Below are 18,463 nucleotides of genomic sequence, written 5' to 3' on the forward strand. Positions count from 1 at the left end.
GGTATTGGTTAGCCTACAATTAGGGTGTGGAAATGTTAGGATTATTTTGCTCTTAATAGTCTACTCCCGACCGGTCACGTTGTACAGCATCATATTTTCCTACCAGAAACCCTACTTTTCTTAAAATCAATCCCATATGCTATGTTCTTACAAAAAACGTTTTAAATTCTCTAGTACAGCCAATATTAAAATATGTAAAGGCTTCTCAAAGATACCCTCTGGGGGTCAAACTAGCACTAACCAGCATTAATGGCAGCAATGGCTGACACTTAAATAACGTGCCATAGAATTCTGAGGCAGCCCGCAAGGTGTTCTGCAATACAATGCAACTTTTAACGGAAGAACCACTGTACATCGCTGCAATAAGCTAGAGTACAGGGTACCTACAGTACAGTACAGTTCATAACACTAAGACAGCGTAAAAAAAACTTTTTAGCCCCTATGTTATTCCTTCCCTCTCTCAGTAAGAGTAAACCGAGCCAATAACCCCCCATTTCTCTACCATTCCACTTCCCTCTCCCTCCTACCAGATGGAGGCTCCATGTGAAGCTTAACTAATCACAAACATGTAAATAATGCAAGTCACTGGCTGAGAGAGGCTGTTCACACCAGAGGGTCCTTTAGGCCTACTGCCCTGCATCAGTCAGCCCACTGTGTCCAACATGGAGGATGATTAAATGATTTACATATTGATAGAGGTCATTGTTCTGATGGGGTAATCAAATATGTGGCAGTAAATATTCATTGTAAAACATGCAATAGTAGTGGGCTCTGGGCAAAAGTACTGCACTACATAGGTAAAAGGGTGTCATGTGGGATGCAACCAGAGTGCTTCATGTTCAAAGGAGCACCTATTTGATTAGGCTGTGCCCAAAGGCTATCATCAGACAGCTAGAACGTGAATTATTAGATTAATCAGAATTCTGACATAACGGAATACCTAAATTCTTGTCTGAATGGAATGGAACTCTGCTGCAGTTCCATCTCCCCTGATTGGCATGTATCCAAGGCTTTAGGTGGTTACCCAGAAACCTGAAAGAAATTATCTCTAAAATACATATCATTAACTTCATCTTTCGGTGGTGCCTGAAACTCATAGACTTCCCCTTCAAAGGAAATGCCACTGATAGAGAGGCTTATGTCGAAGAGTGTTCTATTGATTGCAGAAGATGGGTAGCACTTTATTTGGATAGTCCGTCTGTAAATGTTCTACAGACTAAGTAACATTTCAACTATCTTCTAGCCCTAACCCTTATCCTAACCTTAAACTTAACTTTAACACTTACCCTAACCTTTATTCTTAACCTAACACTAACTGTTACCTCAGAAAGCAGTTGGTTATCAACAGATGGTTTGTTTTTAATTTTAGTAACTCAGACTATCCAAATAAAGTGTGACCCAGCTCTACATATGTGGTCACAACCACTTTACATGAATTCCCTTCCAAACTACTACTATTTGTATAATTATTACTTTTAGCTCTGTGAATGGACACTGGGAAGGCACACTGGGAAGGCATTGGATTGATGCCCTGTACCATATGTTTCCCTAAACAAAATGACAGAATACCAATATGGCAAATTAAATCACAAATTCAATCTACATATTCTAATAAAAAAACCTTTCCACGAGTAGCAAAGTGATCCATGTTCCAGCCAATGAGTAGAATGAATCACAATTGTTGGTATTGCCTGTAGCAATCAATGGACCTGCTTAGAACTGAATATAAAACTCAGGAATGAACCTTCCCCCAATATTGACCAATCTCTATTTATAAAGTCTGTATTTGTTAGTGTTGAAGAAGAAGAAGAATGACCCAGGTAGGAAGAAATCTTTTGAAGGATGATGTTTTGGTTCAAGGACGACACGCCGATAGAGGGCAAGTAATAGCTCCTTTGAAAATGAAGCACTCTGGTTGTATCCCACATGGCACCCTTTTACCTATGTAGTGCAGTACTTTTGCCCAGGGCCCACTACTATTGTAATACTCTCTATCGGAACCACGTAGGGAATAGCGTGCCATTTGGGATGCAGACACTCTCTCTTTGGAAGAAAATAGGATGTCGCCATCCTTGAGAAAGACCAGTAGCTTGAGGTTGATTGGACTCTCTCTCGAGGCAGATGGAAAAATGTCCTTTGAAGCAGCAAAGACGTAAAGAGTAACAGTGGCTAGAAAGTCAAAAGAGGAAGATGCAAACATTTGAGAAAAATAAGTTAGCCGCCACCAAGGGTCTCTTCAGAGTCCCCGAGTCAAAAACAAATTCCCGGCAACGCACAGTATTATACAGAGTCATAATTGCTCCCTTCCATCTCCAATTACTCAAGCAAAAAACATAATGGCCTTACATTATTTTATTAAACAACATCTTATGGAATGGCGGGAACTGTGAGGAGACACACACAGTGTAATGAATACTCAGGGAGAAATAGGTGTAGATTCACACGCATAGCGCGGCAGATGTCAGAAGGCAGGAATCGTGGTCACAGGCAGGCAATGGTCAAACACAGGTAGGCAGTCAAAAACAAACAATACCTCACAACCATACAATCAGAAAGAACTGAACTAAATAGGGAGCTGATGAGACCAGGTGAGAAACTAACACAGGTGAACTCAATGAACAAAAATGAAAGACAGGGCTACGTTCCAGAACACAAAGAAACAGGGCTACGTTCAAGAACACAAAGAAAAAGAACACAAGGTTGACGAAGAAAAGAAAAGCGACTAAGAAAAGAAAGGCAGAACCTTACACACAGACACTCAAAAACACACATAATTATTTTTGTTGTTTTATTGTTTGTATATCATTGTATTTTACATTTGTGTGACTGTCCTTGTCTATCTGTTTTGTTACTTGTCAGGTTTTGTGATTTGTTATGGACCCCCAGGAGGAGTAGCTGCTGCTTCTGCAAAAGCTAAAATGGGGATCCAAATAAACATCTATAGATGTAAAGTTGAGCCATAGTTAGATGTTAATGTTCATGTTATAATTACACACACCTGCAGCATTCTGAACTACATTCAATGAACTGGGCGCAACAATTATGTCCCCCTTTCCAAGTTCTCAATGGGTAATCAACAAAAAGAGCACAGAGGTACATGGTGAATGAATAGTAGTTTAACAGTTTGCTGGTCAGAAAATAGTCTTCAAAATATGTCACGGAAGTTTCACAGAAGGTGTTTAAAAGCATCCTTAAATGATAGCATCATTAAACGATACGCATGCATTAAAGACGTAACTGAAATCCAGACAAAGTGTAATTCCTAAGTGAATGTATAGATTCGGTGCTACTTGGGTGTTTTGCTTGGGAAATAGGACATGAATGTTTGATATGAAGAACGTTTTTACTGTATGTGAAGATATAAGACCTGTTCAGACCTCTGTGATGACATAACAATACACTTATCATGCAAAACTGTGTTTTTGTTGTCCTATTTTGGTGGGCTGCATTTCTTGGCTGCCTCCCCAAAAAAGTGAGCAACCGATGGAGAGTACCAGAAAATATGATCTATTGATTCTGTTGCCCCGTGGCAGAGTAAGCACAAGGCTGACTGTTCTCATTCAAATCAAATCAAATTTTATTTGTCACATACACATGGTTAGCAGATGTTAATGCGAGTGTAGCGAAATGCTTGTGCTTCTAGTTCCGACAATGCAGTAATAACCAACAAGTAATCTAGCTAACAATTCCAAAACTACTACCTTATAGACACAAGTGTAAGGGGATAAAGAATATGTACATAAAGATATATGAATGAGTGATGGTACAGAGCGGCATAGGCAAGATACAGTAGATGGTACAGTATATACATATGAGATGAGTATGTAAACAAAGTGGCATAGTTAAAGTGGCTAGTGATACATGTATTACATAAAGATGCAGTAGATGATATGAGTATATACGTATACATATGAGATGAATAATGTAGGGTATGTAAACATTATATTAGGTAGCATTGTTTAAAGTGGCTAGTGATATATTTTACATCATTTCCCATCAATTCCCATTATTAAAGTGGCTGGAGTTGAGTCAGTGTGTTGGCAGCAGCCACTCAATGTTAGTGGTGGCTGTTTTACAGTCTGATGGCCTTGAGATAGAAGTTGTTTTTCAGTCTCTCGGTCCCAGCTTTGATGCATGTACTGACCTCGCCTTCTGGATGATAGCGGGGTGAACAGGCAGTGGCTCGGGTGGTTGTTGTCCTTGATGATCTTTATGGCCTTCCTGTGACATTGGGTGGTGTAGGTGTCCTGGAGGGCAGGTAGTTTGCCCCCGGTGATGCGTTGTGCAGACCTCACTACCCTCTGGAGAGCCTTACGGTTGTGGGCGGAGCAGTTGCCGTACCAGGCGGTGATACAGCCCGACAGGATGCTCTCTGTAGAAGTTTGTGAGTGCTTTTGGTGACAAGCTGAATTTCTTCAGCCTCCTGAGGTTGAAGAGGCGCTGCTGCGCCGCCTTCACGATGCTGTCTGTGTGGGTATACCAATTCAGTTCAGTTTGTCTGTGATGTGTACGCCGAGGAACTTACTACCCTCTCCACTACTGTTCCATAGATGTGGATAGGGGGGTGTTCCCTCTGCTGTTTCCTGAAGTCCACAATCATCTCCTTAGTTTTGTTGATGTTGAGTGTGAGGTTATTGTCCTGACACCACACTCCGAGGGCCCTCACCTCCTCCCTGTAGGCCGTCTCGTCGTTGTTGCTAATCAAGCCTACCACTGTTGTGTCGTCCGCAAACTTGATGATTGAGTTGGAGGCGTGCGTGGCCACGCAGTCGTGGGTGAACAGGGAGTACAGGAGAGGGCTCAGAACGCACCCTTGTGGAGGCCCCAGTGTTGAGGATCAGCGGGGTGGACATGTTGTTGCCTACCCTCACCACCTGGGGGCGGCCCGTGAGGAAGTCCAGTACCCAGTTGCACAGGGCGGGGTCGAGACCCAGGGTCTTGAGCTTGATGACGAGCTTGGAGGGCACTATGGTGTTAAATGCCGAGCTGTAGTCTCTCAAAGCACTTCATGATGACGGAAGTAAGTGCTACGGGGCGGTAGTCGTTTAGCTCAGTTACCTTAGCTTTCTTGGGAACAGGAACAATGGTGGCCCTCTTGAAGCATGTGGGAACAACAGACTGGGATAGGGATTGATTAAATATGTCCGTAAACACACCAGCCAGCTGGTCTGCGCATGCTCTGAGGGCGCGGCTGGGGATGCCGTCTGGGCCTGCTACCTTGCGAGGGTTAACACATTTAAATGTTTTCCTCACGTCGGCTGCAGTGAAAGAGAGTCCGCATGTTTTGGTTGCGGGCCGTATCAGTGGCACTGTATTGTCCTCAAAGCGAGCAAAAAAGTTACAGTGCCTTGCGAAAGTATTCGGCCGCCTTGAACTTTGCGACCTTTTGCCACATTTCAGGCTTCAAACATAAAGATATAAAACTGTATTTTTTGTGAAGAATCAACAACAAGTGGGACACAATCATGAAGTGGAACGACATTTATTGGATATTTCAACATTTTTTAACAAATCAAAAACGTTATTCTAACACCTGGATATAAAAACGCCATTCTAACACCTGGATATGTTACTTTTTTAACAAATCAAAAACTGAAAAATTGGGCGTGCAAAATTATTCAGCCCCCTTAAGTTAATACTTTGTAGCGCCACCTTTTGCTGCGATTACAGCTGTAAGTCGCTTGGGGTATGTCTCTATCAGTTTTGCACATCGAGAGACTGAAATTTTTTCCCATTCCTCCTTGCAAAACAGCTCGAGCTCAGTGAGGTTGGATGGAGAGCATTTGTGAACAGCAGTTTTCAGTTCTTTCCACAGATTCTCGATTGATTCAGGTCTGGACTTTGACTTGGCCATTCTAACTCCTGGATATGTTTATTTTCGAACCATTCCATTGTAGATTTTGCATTATGTTTTGGATCATTGTCTTGTTGGAAGACAAATCTCCGTCCCAGTCTCAGGTCTTTTGCAGACTCCATCAGGTTTTCTTCCAGAATGGTCCTGTATTTGGCTCCATCCATCTTCCCATCAATTTTAACCATCTTCCCTGTCCCTGCTGAAGAAAAGCAGGCCCAAACCATGATGCTGCCACCACCATGTTTGACAGTGGGTATGGTGTGTTCAGGGTGATGAGCTGTGTTGCTTTTACGCCAAACATAACGTTTTGCATTGTTGCCAAAAAGTTCAATTTTGGTTTCATCTGACCAGAGCACCTTCTTCCACATGTTTGGTGTGTCTCCCAGGTGGCTTGTGGCAAACTTTAAACAGCACTTTTTATGGATATCTTTAAGAAATGGCTGTATTCTTGCCACTCTTCCATAAAGGCCAGATTTGTGCAATATACGACTGATTGTTGTCCTATGGACAGAGTCTCCCACCTCAGCTGTAGATCTCTGCAGTTCATCCAGAGTGATCATGGGCCTCTTGGCTGCATCTCTGATCAGTCTTCTCCTTTTATGAGCTGAAAGTTTAGAGGGACTGCCAGGTCTTGGTAGATTTGCAGTGGTCTGATACTCCTTCCATTTCAATATTATCGCTTGCACAGTGCTCCTTGGGATGTTTAAAGCTTGGGAAATCTTTTTGTATCCAAATCCGGCTTTAAACTTCTTCACAACAGTATCTCGGACCTGCCTGGTGTGTTCCTTGTTCTTCATGATGCTCTCTGCGCTTTTAACGGACCTCTGAGACTATCACAGTACAGGTGCATTTATACGGAGACTTGATTACACACAGGTGGATTGTATTTATCATCATTAGACATTTGGGTCAACATTGGATCATTCAGAGATCCTCACTGAACTTCTGGAGAGAGTTTGCTGCATGGAAAGTAAATGGGCTGAATAATTTTGCACGCCCAATTATTCAGTTTTTGATTTGTTAAAAAAGTTTGAAATATCCAATAAATGTCGTTCCACTTCATGATTGTGTCCCACATGTTGTTGATTCTTCACAAAAAAAATACAGTTCTATATCTTTATGTTTGAAGCCTGAAATGTGGCAAAAGGTCGCAAAGTTCAAGGGGGCCGAATACTTTCGCAAGGCACTGTAAGTGTCTTATATCAGCTGAAAGCTTAAATTCTTGTTAATTTAACGCCACTGTTCAATTTTCAGTAGCTCTTACTGCGGAAAAAAATGCCATGTTATTGTTTGAGGAGAGCTCCTAACAACAAAAAACCTTTTTAACCGCGACAACAAAAAACCTTTTTAACCGCGATAGGTTTGATGAATTCACCTCTGGTGGTGAAATGTGTACTTACATTCTAAAATCTTGCTCTGATTTATCATCAAAAGGGTCCCAGAGATAACCTGAAGCATCGTTTTGTTAGATAAAATAATTTTTCAAGTCCTAAAAAAGTCCATATAGCATGCACGATCGATTTTGTATTTCCAATCATTCAATTTGCCATGAAAGGAATCTGTGAAAATCTCACCCTAAACGTTATTTCAATGAGTTAAATCATATTTGTATGTATTCTGCAGATATCCTAAAACGTAACAAGACTTCACTATATCAATAGGGGTGTAGTATATCCTATAGAACACCATATGTGGTCAGAGAGCCAACCCTCCATGGCACGCCGATGACGCGGCTGGTCTTCACTTGAACGACTATAACTTTGTCAAATAAGCACCAATTGGGGTCAAACAAAGCTAGCTAGATAACCAATGAGATGGGCTTTATGGGAGTATCCGGAAACCATGTATCTGATGTAAAATATAGCTACTAACCTTGTACGACAGCATGCCTTTTCATTTCGGACAAAAAATTAAGAATATTCAGACTTATGAAGTTATGAAAACTGATTGTTTTGCAAATGTTGAACTCTTACCGTAGGCCTCAGTACACCCCCTGTGTCTGCGTGTTTATGTTGCAGCAGCCCATCTACAAATGGTTTATCGAAGGTGGATCATATGACTACCACCCATCAGTGGATCGGACAGAGGACTTGATAAATCTGTGATACAATTGTTCACTTGGCTATCCGTCACCTGAAGTGGAAGAAAACAGGACATAGATAAATGCTCTGAAAGGACAATACAATCAGGTGTATTGATAACCATTTTTCTCTCTCACTCAACCTTCAATTGAGAAGAGTAACCTCACACTAGTGATGTGTGGTCAAGGTAGCCTGGGTCGACAATGCTCAGAGGAGCTACAGGCAGTTAGATTTGGGTATGTCATTTAGGCGAAAATTGAAAAAAAAGGGGCTATCCCTAAGAATTTTAAAGCCACTAGTAAGGGGTTTTGAAAGACACCCACCATGGATGCACACTAGGTTTGCCTCCAAAAGACAAACAAAGATAAACCTACAACATCTTAAGATAGGCAGTAAAAAGAATATGGGATGTGGCAACCCGCTCAAACAGAGTAAAATATACATCCACCTCCTTTTCATTGAAAGGCATTGCAAGTTGGCTGTTCCAACCAAGATCAAACTGTTGAGGGTGGCCTAATTTGTTTTGGAGTATTTCCAGATCTATCTCCCTTTGTCGTGCTTCCAGCTCCATCTCTTTCAATCAAATGACATGCACACATTCTTCTTGTTCTAGTCTGGCTGCACTCTCTCGTTTTTGTTCTCTTTCCCTGTACTCAAGCTTCAATTTTTGTTGCTCCAACTTTGCCTTTAGTTCTAGCTCCCTCAGTTGCACGTCTACAGGATGTACATCAACCTCCCTTTCCGGAAGGTTTTCCTTCTCCACCAAAGCAGCACCGATCAACTCTTTGACTTCCGCTTTTGGATAGTCAGATGCCACCTTGATGTCGTAATGATGAACAAATGTGCCTTTGTACATTTATCAAGCATCTTCCATGTAAGTTTTCCACAAATGCTTCCAACTTGAAGTCCATGGTTTTATTTATCTTCAAGGAATACCTAGGATAGGATAAGTAATCCTTCTCACCCCCCCCCCTAAATGATTTAGATGCACTATTGTAAAGTGGCTGTTCCACTGGATGTCAGAAGGTGAATTCTCCAATTTGTAAGTCGCTCTGGATAAGAGCGTCTGCTAAATGACTTAAATGTAAATGTAAATGTATTTGAATGACTCCGGCTGAATATGTCAGTAAATGTAAGCAAAACAAAGTAGTTTGTGACGAATGCTCTGGATAACAGGTAAACAGCCTAGCTAACCAGCTCTGCTAGGGTGAGTAAAATGGTCAGAGTGAGGTGTTCTCATTTGTGTCTGAAAGTAGCTAGCTAGCAAGCTAGTCAACTTTAGCCAGTTGCCTTGGAGGCTTGGTCTGCCTCCTGTGTCTGCATCTGGGTCTCGCCCTGTGTCATTATATTAGTAGTGGTTTCTTTATAGCAATTCAACCATGAAGGCCTGATTCACACGGTCTCCTCTGAGGAGTTGATTTTGAGATGTGTTTGTTTCTTGAACTTTGTAAAGCATTTATTTGGGCTTCAATTTCTGAGGCCTGGAACTATAATGAAGTTATCCTCTGCAGCAGAGGTAACTCCGGGTCTTCCATTCCTGTGGCGGTCTTCATTAGAGCCAGTTTAATCATAGCGCTTAATTGTTTTTGCGACTGCACTTGAAGAAACTTTCAAAGTTCTTGAAATGTTCCATATTGACTAACCTTCATGTCACGCCCTGGCCTTAGAGAGCCTTTTTATGTCTCTATTTGATTTGGTTAGGTTGTGATTTGGGATGGGAATTCTATCTTTTGTTTTTTATGATTTTGTGTTTCTATGTTTTGGCCGGGTATGGTTCTCAATCAGGGAAAGCTGTCTATTTTTGGGGTGGCAGTGTAGCCTAGTGGTTAGAGAATTGGACTAGTAACCGAAAGGTTGCAAGTTCAAATCCCCGAGCTGACAAGGTTCAAAATCTGTCGTTCTGCCCCTGAACAGGCAGTTAACCCACTGTTCCTAGGCCGTCATTGAAAATAAGAATTTGTTCTTAACTGACTTGCCTAGTAAATTAAATAAAAAATACAGAGGTAGCCCTTTTTCCCTCCTTTCGTTGTGGGTAGTTAACATTGTTTGTGGCACATAGCCCTTAAGCTTCACTGTTGTTCTGTATTGTTTATTGATTTTGTCAGCGTCATCCTAAATAAAAGGAATATGTACGCTCACCACCTGTGCTTTGGTCCTCTTCATTCAACGGCCGTGACACTTCACGTCTTAAAGTAATGATGGACTGTCATTTCTCTTTGCTTATTTGAGCTGTTCTTGCCGTAATATGGACTTGGTATTTTACTATCTTCCTTATGCCCCCCTACCTTGTCACAACACACTGATTGGCTCAAACACATTAAGAAATTCCACAAAATAACTTTTAACTTTTAAGAAGGCACACCTGTTAATTGAAATGCATTCCAGATGACTACCTCATGAAGCTGGTTGAGAGAATGCCAAGAGTGTGCAAAGCTGTCATCAAAGTAAAGGGTGGCTATTTCAAGAATCTCAAATATAAAACATAATTTTTATTTGTTTAACACTTTTATGGTTACTACATGATTCCATGATATGTGTTATGTCAGGGTTTTCCCCCGTCTGACAGAAACCAATTGTCAAGACTGTCAAGTCCTGACCATAGAGAGCCCTTATTTTATATGGTAGAGTAGGTCAGGGCATGACTGGGGGGTTTTCTAGTTATTATTTTCTATGTGGGGTTCTAGTTTAGTTTTTCTATGTTGGTGTTTGGTATGATTCCAGTTAGAGGCAGCTGGCTATCGTTGTCTCTAATTGGGGATCATATTTAAGTAGCATTTTTTCCACCTGTGATTTATGGGATATTGTTTTGAGTTTGTGTATGTTACACCTCTTAGTTTGTTTCGTTGTTTCTTTGTTGTTTTGTGCGTTTTTAATAAATAATATGTGGAAACCATATCGCGCTGCAGCCTTGTCCGATAATTATTCCATCGATTGTGACATTGGCAACAGAATATTTGTTGATAATATTATACTTCCTCATTCAAAATATCAATTGGAGAGACATTTGTAAAAAAAAAAAAAAAATGTGAAAAATGTTATTTTTGTTTGTTTCTATATTGAAGGTTTAGGAAAAACTTTGTGCATGGTTTGTCATTCTCCATCAGATTTGCTCAAGGTTTTTTAAATAAAAGAAACCTAATCTTTCCTGAATAAGTTCCTCAAACTCCTGTTTACATGCTTCTGCATTACATATATTACATACATTACATTACATTACATACAAGTCTTTTGTCCGTGAAGCAATACTGTTTCAGTTTTTGGGATGAAAATGTATTTCAGTGGCCTCAAAAGGCACATTTAAAGGGATCCCATATGATAGTGGGTCTGCTGAACCTGTATTGTGCAAGAAAAAGTCTGTTATAATATTCCTTTTTTTGTTAAGAAAGTAGTGTCAGTGAAACTCTGGTTAAATTTCCAATATCCCTGTCCTTGGTTGATGATCTGATCACAATCAATCATCAATCAATACTTTATTCACTTTTGGCACCATAGAAAGGGATACCAGAAAATAATCAATCCGACTAGCTTGATTAAGCCTCCTTAAAGTACAGTGCATGCGGAAAGTATTCAGACCTCTTGACTTTTTCCACATTTTGTTACGTTACAGCCTTACTCTATAATTGATGAAATAAATGTTTTTCCTCATCCATCTACACACAACACCCAATAATGACAAAGCCAAAACAGGTTTTTGAAATACAGAAAAAGCTTATTTACAAAAGTATTTAGATCCTTTGCTATGAGACTCGAAATTGAGCTGCATTCTGTTTCCATTGATCATCCTTGAGATGTTTCTACAAATTGATTGGAGTCCACCTGTGGTAAATTCAATTGATTGGACATGATTTGGAAAGGCACACAGTTGATAGTGCATGTCAGAGCAAAAACTAAGCTTTGAGGTTGAAGGAATTGTTTGTAGAGCTCTGAGACAAGATTGTGTCAAGGCACAGATCTGGGGAAGGGTACCAAAATATTTCTGCAGCATTGAAGTTCCCCAAGAACACCGTGGCCTCCATCATTATTAAATGGAAGAAGTTTGGAACCATCAAGACCCTTCCTAGAGCTGGCCGCCCGGCCGAAGTGAGCAATCTGGGGAGAAGGGCCTTTGTCAGGAAGGTGACCAAGAACCCGATGGTCACTATGATAGAGCTCCAGAGTTCCTCTGTGGAGATGGGAGAACCTTCTAGAAGGAGAACCATCTGATTGATCCTGATCAAACATCTCTGGAGAGACCTGAAAATAGATGTGCAGCAATGCTCCCCATCCAAACTGACAGAGCTTGAGAGGATCTGCAGGGAAGAATGGGAGAAACTCCCCAAATACAGCTGTGCCAAGCTTGTAGCGTCAAAGCCAAGAAGACTCAAGGCAGTAATTGCTGCTAAAGGTGCTTCAACAAAGTACTGAGTAAAAGGGTCTGAATACTTTCCGTTATCTTTTTTTTTATTACACATATTACACATTTAATACATTTTAGAATAAGGCTGGAACGTAACAAAATGTGGTATTAATACTTTCCAAATGCACTGTATATTGTATGAAATCCAGGTTTTAAGCCTCCAGATACCAGTCAATTCCAACATGTGCATAACAGTTGTGATCTCTTCGGGTGCAAGATGGTGATAGTTGGTAGTATGACGCCTTTACGGTCTACTGACATACTTCAAACTGTGTTGCAGTTCCCTACCATTATAATATAGTTATTGTATCTCGGAGACTAGTTTGATTATTATAAACATTTTCAAATATTTTTTGGTCCATATACTGTAGATTTATGAGCAATATCGGTTTATCCTCAAATCGTATATTCAATGCAATCCATCTTCCTTGAAGATCTATTTTAACGGATTGAACCTAAAGATCTGGAGTTTTTTAATAGGATTATTACACCTTTTAAATTCCTTAGCCCATGACAGAAATATATTTTACCATCCCCCTGTTATTCCCAGGCCACTTCACTTTTTAAGTCATGCACCCCTCCATCCTTGACTTTTCCGAAATAAGTCTAAGTAACACACTGCTGTTAGAATCTTAATTTCACAAACAAATCTGGAGTTAAAACCAATTTAACTCACTTCTTCAAGATTGGTGAGTCCCCTGCAGGACGGTTGAGCTAACATAGGCTATTGCGATTAGCATGAGGTTGTAAGTAACAAGAAAATGTCCCAGGACATAGACATATCTTATATTTGCAGAAAGCTTACATTCTTGTTCATCTAACTGCACTGTCCAATTTACAGTAGCTACTACAGTGAAATAATACCATGCTAGTGTTTAAGGAGAGTGCAGTTTTGAACATAAAGTGTTTAATAAACAAATTAGGCACATTTGGGCAGTCTTGATACAGAAATGCAATGGTTCATTGGATCAGTCTGAAACTTTTCACGGACACTGTCATCTAGTGGCCAAAATCTAAATTAAACCTGGGCATACATAATACATGATGGCCTTTCTCTTGCATTTCAAAGATGATGGTACAAAAAAAATAATACAAAACAATGGTTGTTTTTTTCTTTGTATTATCTTTTACCAGATCTAATGTGATATATTCTCCTACATTCCTTTAGCATTCCCACTAATGTCAAAGTGTTCGCTTTCAAATGGTACCAAGAATATGAATATCCTTGCTTCAGGGCCTAAGCTACAGGCAGTTAGATTTGGGTATATCATTTAGGCGAAAATTGAAAAAAAAGGGTCCGATCCTTAAGGACCATTCATGTTTTGAATTGTTTTCCCCGTTGTCCCTCCTTCCCCCGATAGTAGGGCCTGCTCCGTTCCTTCTCCCAACAGTGGAAGGTGCCATGCCCAGTTCATAATCAGCTCGATAATTGATTCGAAACTGAACCTAAACCATACCGAAAAAAACGTCACATATAAACTCAGAAAAAAATAAACGTTCTCTCACTATCAACTGCATTTATTTTCAACTTAACACGTGTCAATATTTGGTTGAACATAACAGAATTCAACAAGTGAGACATAAACTGGACAAGTTCCACAGACATGTGACTAACAGAAATTGAATGTGTCCCTGAACAAAGGAGGGGGGTCAAAATCAAAAGTAACACCAGCTTTGGTCACCAGCTGCATTAAGTACCGAAGTGCATCTCCTCTTCATGGACTGCACCGGATTTGCCAGCTCTTGATGTGAGATGTTACCCCACTCTTCCACCAAGGCACTTGCAAGTTCCCAGACATTTCTGGGGGGAATGGCCCTAGCCATTGTACCACATGAGGGAGGATGTCTTCCCTGTAACACACAACATTGAGATTGCCTGCAATTTTAATTTTATTTGACCTTTATTTAACTAGACAAGTCAGTTAAGAACAAATTCTTATTTTCAATGACGACCTAGGAACAGTGGGTTAACTGCCTATTCAGTGGCAGAATGACAGCAATGACAACAAGTTCAGTCCAATGATGCTGTGACACACCGTTCCAGATCATGACGGAACCTCCACCTCCAAATTGATCCCGCTCCAGAGTACAGGCCTCGGTGTAATGCTCATTCCTTCGACGATGAATGAGAATCCGTCCATCACCCCTGGTGAGACAAAAACTGCATCTTGTCAGTGAAGAGCACGTTTTGCCAGGCCTACAAGCCCTCAGTCAAGCCTCTCTCAGCCTATTATCGACAGTCAGCAATGATGGAGGGATTGTGCATTCCTGGTGTAACTCGGGCAATTGTTGTTGTCATCCTGTACAGAAACAATACAGACATTGCAATTTTTTGCCCTGGCCACAGCTGCAGTCCTCATGCCTCCTTGCAGCATGCCTAAGGCACGTTCACGCAGATGAGCAGGGACCCGTGGCATCTTTCTTTTGGTGTTTTTCAGAGTCAGTAGAAAGGCCTCTTTAGTGTCCTAAGTTTGCATAACTGTGACCTTAATTGCATACTGCCTGTAAGCTGTTAGTGTCTTAACAACCATTCCACAGGTGCATGTTCATTATTTTTTTATGGTTCATTGAACAACAAGCAGGTGAAACAGTGTTTAAACCCTTTACAATGACGATCTGTGAAGTTATTTGGATTTTTACGAATTATCTTTGAAATAAGGATCCTGAAAAAGGGACATTACTTTACATGTGTAAGTGTGGAGTTGAGGTAGTGCTTAAAAAATAATGTTGCACACAGAGTGAGCATGCAACTTGTTAAGCAAATGTTTACTCCCGAACTTATTTAAGCTTGCGATAACAAAGGAGTTGAATAGTTATTGACTCAAGACATTTCAGCTCTTCATTTTTAATTAATTTGTTTAAAAAAAATCTAAAACCATAATTCCACTTTGACATTATATGGTATAGGCCAGTGACATAAAATCAAAATTCAGGCTGTAACAGAAAAATGTGGAAAAAGTCAAGGGTTGTGAATACTTTCTGAAGGCACGTAATTGTTCCATACTTTCAAATATTGTAACAGTTATAAGTGATATATAACAATGTGTACCTACACCATAATAATGTCTTAAGCTTCTTGCATTAATGTACAATATTAGAAGATAAGGTATTCTGCCTCCATGTTAGATTTTATTCACTAGGGATCACCACTGCCTGGCAAGGTATTTTGTGGAGAGCTACACTGGCTGTTGAGAAAGTGAGAGAGTGAGCGAGTGAAAGAGTGTGAGAGAGGCAGAATAGAGCATCAGTGCACTCACATTACGTAACTCAAACTGTAAGACTTTCAACATCATACAGTATTTGATGCAACTTTCTTTCTGAGGAGACTTGTGTCACTTTACTTACTCTTTAACCAAAGGATAGTAAATGCAAGCCGGTATTATGACACACCTAATGAAGGATTTTCGTTCATGTTTTCAGTTAAAAAGGTAAACATGCATAGAGTTACTCAAAGCTCTGGATCAATCTGCTGTAACAAAGTTATAAACAAAACGTTTTCTCTGGTCGTCAAAATATTACATTGAAGCAGAATAATGTAATAATTATGATGATTTTCTTTTGTATAATGTTTTGTTTACATTAAAAAATTTCATAAGAAAACACATCAATTGCATATGCATAAGATAAAGGACATCTGACGCACACTTAGCTATACTGTAATGGGTAACAGTGAAGCCAAAACTACAGTACAGCGATAAAATGTCAAAGGCATGATTAACACATGGGACAAGACCATTAATCATCACCCCCCCGACACCGGTCTCGAGGACGTCGGGAGCGGTGGTTGCCGCTGCCGAAGTTGCGGCTGCATCGGATGGACCAGTAGCAGTGGCGTCAGATGGACAAGTTCTAGCGGCGTCGGACAGGCCAGTTGTGGCAACGTTGGACGACCCAGTTGCAGCTGCCGAAGTTGCGGCGGCGCCGGACGGACCATTCGCAGCCACCAATTGTGCAAGTTCTCCCACTTAAAAAGATGAGAGAGGCCTGTAATCTTCATCATAGGTACACTTCAACTATGACAGACAAAATGAGAAAACAAATCCAGAAAATCACATTGTAGGATTTTTTATGAATTTATTTGCAAATTATGGTGGAAAATAAGTATTTGGTCACCTACAAACAAGCAATATTTCTGGCTCTCACAGACCTGTACCTTCTTCTTTAAGAGGCTCCTCTGTCCTCCATTCGTTACCTGTATTAATAGCACCTATTTGAACTTGTTATCAGTATAAAAGACATCTGTCCACAACCTCAACTCCAAACTTCACTATGGCCAAGACCAAAGAGCTGTCAAAGGACACCAGAAACAAATTTGTAGACCTGCACCAGGCTGGGAAGACTGAATCTGCAATAGGTAAGCAGCTTGGTTTGAAGAAATCAACTGTCGGAGCAATTATTAGGAAATGGAAGACATACAAGACCACTGATAATTTCCCTCGATCTGGGGCTCCACGCAAGATCTCACCCCGTGGGGTCAAAATGATCACAAGAACAGTGAGCAAAAATTGCAGAACCACACGGGGGGACCTAGTGAATGACCTGCAGAGAGCTGGGACCAAAGTAACAAAGCCTACCATCAGTAACACACTACGCCACCAGGGACTCAAATCCTGCAGTGCCAGACGTGTCCCCCTGCTTAAGCCAGTACATGTCCAGGCCCGTCTGAAGTTTTCTAGAGAGCATTTGGATGATCCAGAAGAAGATTGGGAGAATGTCATATGGTCAGATGAAACCCCAAAGCACGATGTTTCCACCCTCATGCTTCAGAGTAGGTATGGTGTTCTTTGGATGCAGCTCAGCATTCTTTGTCCTCTTTCTTCCAGGTGCAGTATTGTTCCTACAATACACATAGCAGTGAATTTCAAGTTCTTCCACTCTGAATGCCCTTACCATACACTTTATAGGGCCCTGGTATTCACATAATATTCACACCACTTGACTTTTACATCCTAAATTTAAAATAGATTAAATTGAGTTCTTGTGTCACTGATCTACACACAATACCCCATAACGTCAAAGTGGAATTATGTTTTTAGATGTTCATAAATGAATTAAAAATGAAAAGCTGAAATGTCTTGAGTCTATGTATTCAACCCCAAAGCAGTCAGCGCCATCTTCTTGTTTTTAATTGCCAGGGGCACACTCCAACACTCAGACATTATTTACACAAGACGCATTTGTGTTTAGTGAGTCCGCCATGCGAGAGGCAGTAGGGATGACCACGTGGTTTCTTGATAAATGCTTGAATTGGACTATTTTCCTGTCCTGCTAATCATTCAAAATGTAACGAGTACTTTTGGTTGTCAGGGAAAATGTATGGAGTAAAAAGTACAATATTTTCTTTAGGAATGTAGTGAAGTAAATGTAATAGTTGTCAAAAATAGAAATTGTAAAGTACAGATACCCCCCCAAAATGTCTTTAGTAGTACTTCAAGTATTTTTACACCACTGCTGCAGGGCTCTCCAGAGGGTGGTGCTGTCAGCCCAATGCATCACCGGGGGCACACTGCCTGCACTCCAGGACATCCACAGCGCCCAGTGTCACAGGAAAGCCAAGAAGATCATCAGGCACCTGAGCCACGTCCTGTTTATCCCGCTACTATCTAGAAGGTGGAGACAGTGCAGGTGCATCAATGCTGGGACCAAGAGACTGAAAAACAGCTTCTAACTCCAGGCCATGCGGTTGAAAATTAGCCGGCTGGCTAAAACCGGCACTTTTACTGAAACGTTGATTAATGTGCACTGTCCCTGTAAAAATAAAAATAAACTCAAATAAACTCATCAGGCTGTTAAATAGTCACCATTAGCAGGCCTCCGCCGAGTACGCTGCCCTGAACTTTAGTCACTGTTACTAGCCGGGTACCACCCGGTACTCAACCCTGATTCTTAGAGACTGCCCTATGTACATCATTGAACACAGGTCACTTTAACCTTTTCACACGGGAGTTTTTTCATGCACATGATGTCAAAATGCTCTCTCTGTTCCAAAATGTGATTGTTAAACAACAGGACAGTTACAGTTACCCACACTGTCATCAAGTCAAGGCACCCTGCCTGGTAATTGTCAACAGGCTATGTTTCAATTTGTCAATTTCAAACTATTTTCTAACAAAAATTTGAATTAAGGTGTGT

The sequence above is a fragment of the Oncorhynchus masou genome, chromosome 1, assembly GCF_036934945.1.
Source record: "Oncorhynchus masou masou isolate Uvic2021 chromosome 1, UVic_Omas_1.1, whole genome shotgun sequence".
Taxonomy (NCBI): Eukaryota; Metazoa; Chordata; class Actinopteri; order Salmoniformes; family Salmonidae; genus Oncorhynchus; species Oncorhynchus masou.